We start from the raw sequence: 6484 nt of genomic DNA on the forward strand, positions 1-6484 counted from the left end.
CTATCAACTTGAAGGGTAACATGAGGAGTTCAAAAAAAGGTAACTAGGAAGAGTTGGAGGGAAGAGAGAAGAGAGAAGTGATGTAATTCTTTCTAAATTTAATACATTAAAAAAAAAAGAAATGGGTTGAGTTTCTACCCTAAAACAAGGATTATAAACTTTTTTTTAAAAAAGGAAAGGAAAGGAAGGAAGGAAGGAAGGAAGGAAGGAAGGAAGGAAGGAAGGAAGGAAGGAAAAGAAAATAATTAGATTCAGGTAAGTTGTAAGCATATGAAAATATTTATACCTATACTTGGATTCCCCTCTTGCCTTTTCTGCATAGGCTAATATACTATATAAAATAGAAGTAAAACACAAGCACCTTTTTTAATTTGATCAGACTGATTTTAAACTGGACTTCAAGGTAAAGACTAGATGGAGATGCATAGTTCAATATCTGTCTGGCTACAGATTCTCCAGACAAATGACCTATTGACTAAGCATTGACAAATCCCATCAATAGCTTCAAATTCCACATAGCTTCAAAAGATTCAGGGTCTACTTGTTTCTGTTTTGTTTAGCACAGTAGAGAAAGCAAGATTGTGAAACCTGTTTGATAAGTGGTGGTTTACTGATCATGGGTACAGCCAGTTGTTTCAAAGACATTAGCTCCATGCATGGCTTCTAAAATTACACCTGATCTTTTTTTCCATATAACACCGATCACCATATATTCACTGTTTCCTATCCATATTCCCAAATCTACTCAGAAACCTAATCAGTCAGAACCTAGTCAGGGAAAAAAAGAGAACAAAGAATGTTTTGAGTTTTATTGGAGACAAAGGAATTGAAGATGACCCATACTGACTTAATTGTTGCTGAAGATGGCTGGAAGTGCCACTTGTACATTTTCTTCCTGCTGGCCGAATCTGTAACACTGACATCTGGCATTGTTTTAAGCATGATTGTGCAATTTATCTTTCCATTCTTTTCTCTAAATTTGTAAGTCTTTCAATAATTGATTTCCTTATGAGTAGACAGCGAAGTAAAAGTTACATATTAGGAGCCTTGATTTTGGAGCCTCACAAAAAGTCGGGAGGGAACAGAGGTACAAGAGCTGTTCAAGATGTCATATATCCAAGAAACTCTACAGGAGTTAAAGAAATTAAAAGCACAAATAAAGGAAAAGATTCCAAAACATGGAAGAAGAATTGTCAAAATATGACAATAAAGAATTCTGGCAGTCTTGCAATGAGGAGGGCTCTAGTCTGGGCATTAAAACTCTGTAGTGTAGTTTAGGGATTTGTTACCTACAAAGTGAGGCCATTAAAGCATTTGGCCTCTGGGGATCATTCCATCTATACAATTCTCCCTTGTGGTAAAAGAGGCCTACCACTTCCCTATAAATCCAGAGATCCTTCTTCATATGTTTCCCCATGAATTTTCTCCAATTTCCTGGTGTAATCCTGGTTAAATATTTTCTCTTCTGAGATAGTAAAACTGCCTGATAATTAATGTAGTGTAGTTGACTAATAAGATATTCACAGATAATGGTCAAATGAATGACCCTTGCCACAAGTAATAGCATTTTAAACATAAATGGATTCCCAAAGACCAGAGCATTGTGAACTAAAAGATTAAAATTATAATGATGAGATGAGAGGAAGTAGACTTAATCTTTAATGCATAAGTAATAGTCTACCCCACTCATCATAAAACCATCCCAGATGATTTGTCTAAGGTGAGAAGTTCAAGACAGAAAGAGTTAATACAATGCCATAGTGTCAGTCTTAGCATAGTCTGAAAGCAGGCTTACATTTAAGTGCCTTTGCTACAACTGTTCAGCAGCTTCACTGGGGTGGGTTACAAACTCATCCAATGGCCTGATGTTATTACTCCTCCTATATCAAGAGCTACTAAAGACTTGATTCTTCCGTAAAATGAATTTACAATGCAAGATCACTCGTGATAAAATAGTAACACGTTTATTCTAAAAAATTTAGTCTGATTATTTTGTAGTTGCAATTGCATAAGTAAATGGTAGAATATGGCATTTCATTCTTTTCCTTTTCAGTGACTTGTGCCCTCACATTGATGATGTCATATAAGTCACCGGTTTATTCATTAAATTTCTAAATGCTGGAAATAGATTTAATAATGGAAAAGGACTAATCCTGTGCTGTGAGTCAATTAAGAACGTATGAGAAACCAATCCAAACCAGAAACCCTCTTTTAAACACTTCATTTAGCATTTGGACCTTATATCTTTTGACTATCACTATGAAAGCACTGCTTCACTGTTTCAATGTTCCATTCAAAGCTATAGCTGTTATCTTTAGATTATTTTTAAACATCATCTTTGATGCAATACTAATTATAGGGCAAAGAACTGGGAGAGAGTTACCTCCACCATCAAAAGCCAAGAGCAAACCTCATGCAGTGGAACTTGAATGTGCAAGGTTTAACACTAGACCTACCTGTTTTCCTTTCTCCTCCTTCATTACTATTAATTAGCTGCTCATGGTTCGAGGTAAGGGTCACTTCTCTACCTTGCAGTAGACCTTCAAGTCTAGATGATATGCCCTTCTTTGCATTATCAAGGTTATATTTACAAGTGCTTCTTCTGGCCTCCACTACCCAGCTAAAACTCCTCTTTCTATCACTGTGATTTCATCATTACTAAATTCACATGATTTTCAGTTTCCTTCCTATCTAACTTGTCAGCAGTATTTGATACAATCGATCATTACCCCTTAGCATCGTTTCTAAAATTCTGCATCTTCCTCTACCATATCTTGCAAAAAACACTTTTGTCTCTCTGATAATTCCTCTTGTGCTCATCAACCTCTCATTGATTGAGAAAGCACATGACTCACTCTCTAGAAATCATCTGTTTTCTCTCTTTATCTACCTCTTTGGTATCTCATTCAGTCCCAAGGCACCTATTATTTCCAAATTCAAATTCATTCTCTCTCTCTCTCTCTCTCTCTCTCTCTCTCTCTCTCTCTCTCTCTCTCTCTCTCTCTCTCTCTCTCTCACACACACACACACACACACACACACACACACACACACACACACACACGAGAAAGAGAGAGCCTAGCTTATGAAACAGTAAATCCTACTACATTCCTATCCAAAATGTATATAGGAACAAATTACTGCTTACCACTTCCAGTACCAAGCACTTCTTAAACGACTCTAGTCTGTGCCATCATTATGCCATGTCTAGATGACTGCAACATCTTTCAATGTGGTCTTCTTGCTTTTTGTGAATTCTCAACACTGCAGCAACAGAGAGTCTAGGAAAACTTACAAGTCAAATAAATTCACTTTTCTGTCCAAAATCCTTCAAAACTTCCCATCTCATTCAGTTTAAGACCCAATGTTTGCACAGTGCCATCCATGGCTCTATAACTCCCTTACCTCTTTTCCTACAAACTCACTTCCCTACCTCCTTCCTGACTTTCTGAGTATCTCACATCAATGTTTCCCTGTGGTCAGGAGTGTTCTTCTCCAAGATATTCACATGAGGTTTTCCTTTAGGATCTTATGCACTATCTTTGTTGAATATTCACTTCTCATGGAGGTTTGCACTGACCACCATAATTTGAAAAATAGAAATCACAAGCCATGTGTTTAGGCACAGGCCTTTAATCCCAGCACTTAGAAAGCTGTCACAAGATCACCAGTTGAAGGTTAGCCTGGACTACATAGCAAGACTATCTAAAATAGATAGATAGATAGATAGATAGATAGATAGATAGATAGATAGATAGATAGATAGATAGATAGACAGATAGACTGACAGACAGATAGATAGAAAACCCTCAGCTCTATCATCTTTTCATGCTTTGCTTGTCTTGATAACATCCCATCATGCATTTTGGATAATCTCTGTCAAGAAGAAAGCAAGAATTTTTGTTTGCCTTTTATTCTCTGCTATCTTTGGTGAATAAAATAAAGCAATCTTAAAACTGTAAAGTTCTTAGACATTTATGAAATAGATAATAGAATTATAGTGGTATTGCAATAATAAACTATAATACTACACACCAAGATGTTTTAGTGGCTTTGTATATAGCTGTCTATTCACATAATTAACAAGTTTAATCACTATAATGAACCTAAGAAATACATTACACTATGTCCACACATTCTAGACAAATAAATTAAGACACAGAGAGGTTAATGATGAGGTTCAGAACATGCTACATCAAAATGTCACCTTAGTATGTAAGAAAATCAAATAAAGATGGCTGTTCACCCCCTTTCAACACCCATATTCCCAACACAGGCCATAAAACACAGAAAGCGTTCTCTGCCCTGAAGTAGTCCATAAAATCAAACTGGCATTACCCCTAAGGCCCTTATATGAGAGGTATCCAATTTATATGGAGAGAAGAATGACCCTGTCTTAAAGACACAGGGATACGGAAAAAAGCTTGAACATTCGGGCCCTGCTAATGTCCCCTCGCTGTATTATCAATATTCAATCTGCCTTTGTCCATCCCCAACTCTTCACAACTGTCCCCTTTATCAAGTGGCATAAACACACACAGGCTTCTCTATTCCTTTGGTTATTTTGAAGCCATCCATATCACAAAAACATTAGATAAATTTGTATGTTTTTCTCTTAAAAATACCTTTTGTGACACAGATCTCAGCCATGAACTTACTGATGAGAAGGAAACATATTATTTTTCTCCAAATTATTGAACTTCCTCAACATTACACTGAGTGTAGAGTATATCTGAATTTATATTTCACTTCTACAGGATCTGTTTCTGTTGTGACAATTAGAGAAATAAAATCTTGTTTTCAATGGGTCAAAAATTGTAACTCAAATATATATAAAGTCTAAGATTATTATAGTTTCTACTTCCCATGTTCTCTAAGGGCCTGTGCATTAAAGGTTTGGTTATCTTATTGTGGCACCACTGAGAGATGGTGGAGCATTTGGGAGGTGAGACCCAGTTGAAGAAGGCTAGATCCTAGGTATATGTTCTGAAAAAGGTATTACAGCTACAATTGCTACTTTCTCATCCAGCCTTCTCCAAGAAATGTACAACTTTGTTCAGCCATAAGTCCCCTTCCAAGGCGGACTGCCTCATACAAGGTCCAAAAGCTATGGGGTTAAGTGAACAAAGTCTGAAACCATGAGCCAAAATCATTCTACTCTGAGTTGATTTCCTGGGTTATGCTTCAGTACTCCCAGAAGACACTGACTGGTACAAAGCACTGTTTATAACTCTGGCATGTCAGTTCATGGGGGCAACTATTGTGTTGTGACCACTGGACATCTTGAGTAAAATTTGGTTCAAGAAATATGAAAACTCCTTTCTAAATCAAATGTTCTACTACTCAATCTCCCTATCTGTGTTTTGATTGGCAGCATCATATTTAAAAGAGGCTTTCAAATACTTACCTGGCAGGGGAGATACCATGATCACAAAGATGGTTTTCCCAGGGTGAGGCTTATCCATTGCACTCTGGATCTCCTGACACCTGCAACTTCCCCAAATGTGGGAAACTCGACTGTGTAATTTGTGGTAGTGGGGGGACTGCATTCATGCTTTTCCCTGAGATAAATAGATAGATAGATAGATAGATAGATAGATAGATAGATAGATAGATGATAGATAGATAGATAGATAGATAGATAGATAGATAGATAAATGAGACCTTAAAACTGCACAGATGAAAATTAATCTTTTCTGTCTATGGAAAAAATAATTTGAGTTTGTTTTTGGCTTCCTAGCTTAGCAGTTATATTGTGCAAGCCTGTTTCAATATCCCTGTAGTCTAACAATGTACATATATTTGTTTCCCAAGTAAAGGGGGAAGGCATTGTAAACCACTCAATATTTGCTTTATTTTGTCTAAGATTCTAACCTCCTCATTTAAGCTGCAGAACTTCACTATGGAGAAATCTTTAAACCCCAGGCCTGCTGACTAGCATAAGCTCTGCATGGGGACCATAGAGGAACCAGCAATTAGGCTCCATATAGTGACTCTCAAATGAAGAGGGTAGATTGATGTCCCCATTTGTGTTCCAGTGCCCCAAAATACTATCACAGCATGTGAAGCAGCGTGAGTGCTCTACTGAATTTGTATTCCAGAAAACAAGCTAAAAGGTCAACGTGCATATACATTTATAATGGAATTGGTATTTGCTAATCGATGAGGAGAAATGTTTCTTCCTTTGTAGTAACTTAACAAACTTTTCTGCTGAGAGCCTGCAGTCAGGCCTAGAAAACTCTTACAAATTACATTTCAATATTTTCTCAAATACTTAGGACAAAGGATGCAAACTGCTAGTCTATTGACTTTACAATTTCCAAGCTAAGATTAAAGATGCCATATCTAAGTACTAAGTTTTTCATACCAACTAAGGAAGAAAACTGATCTATGGTAGAACTAGTATAAAAAAATTAAAAAGGATACTTGTTTTGAAACTTTTACTGTGATAAAAATCTACTAGGTTTGCAAATAGTGTTTAATT

General features: G+C 36.6%; 1 non-coding gene across 1 annotated transcript; it reads left to right on the plus strand.

Annotated features, from left to right (window-relative positions):
- Positions 1-5399: 5399 nt before the first annotated feature.
- On the plus strand, positions 5400-5564 carry LOC128109204 (U1 spliceosomal RNA). The gene has a single exon (XR_008217744.1). It is a non-coding gene; the product is annotated as a U1 spliceosomal RNA (small nuclear RNA).
- Positions 5565-6484: the final 920 nt, after the last annotated feature.

The sequence above is a fragment of the Peromyscus californicus genome, unplaced genomic scaffold (genome assembly GCF_007827085.1).
Source record: "Peromyscus californicus insignis strain IS unplaced genomic scaffold, ASM782708v3 Scaffold_13__1_contigs__length_99412109, whole genome shotgun sequence".
NCBI classification, from domain to species: Eukaryota; Metazoa; Chordata; class Mammalia; order Rodentia; family Cricetidae; genus Peromyscus; species Peromyscus californicus.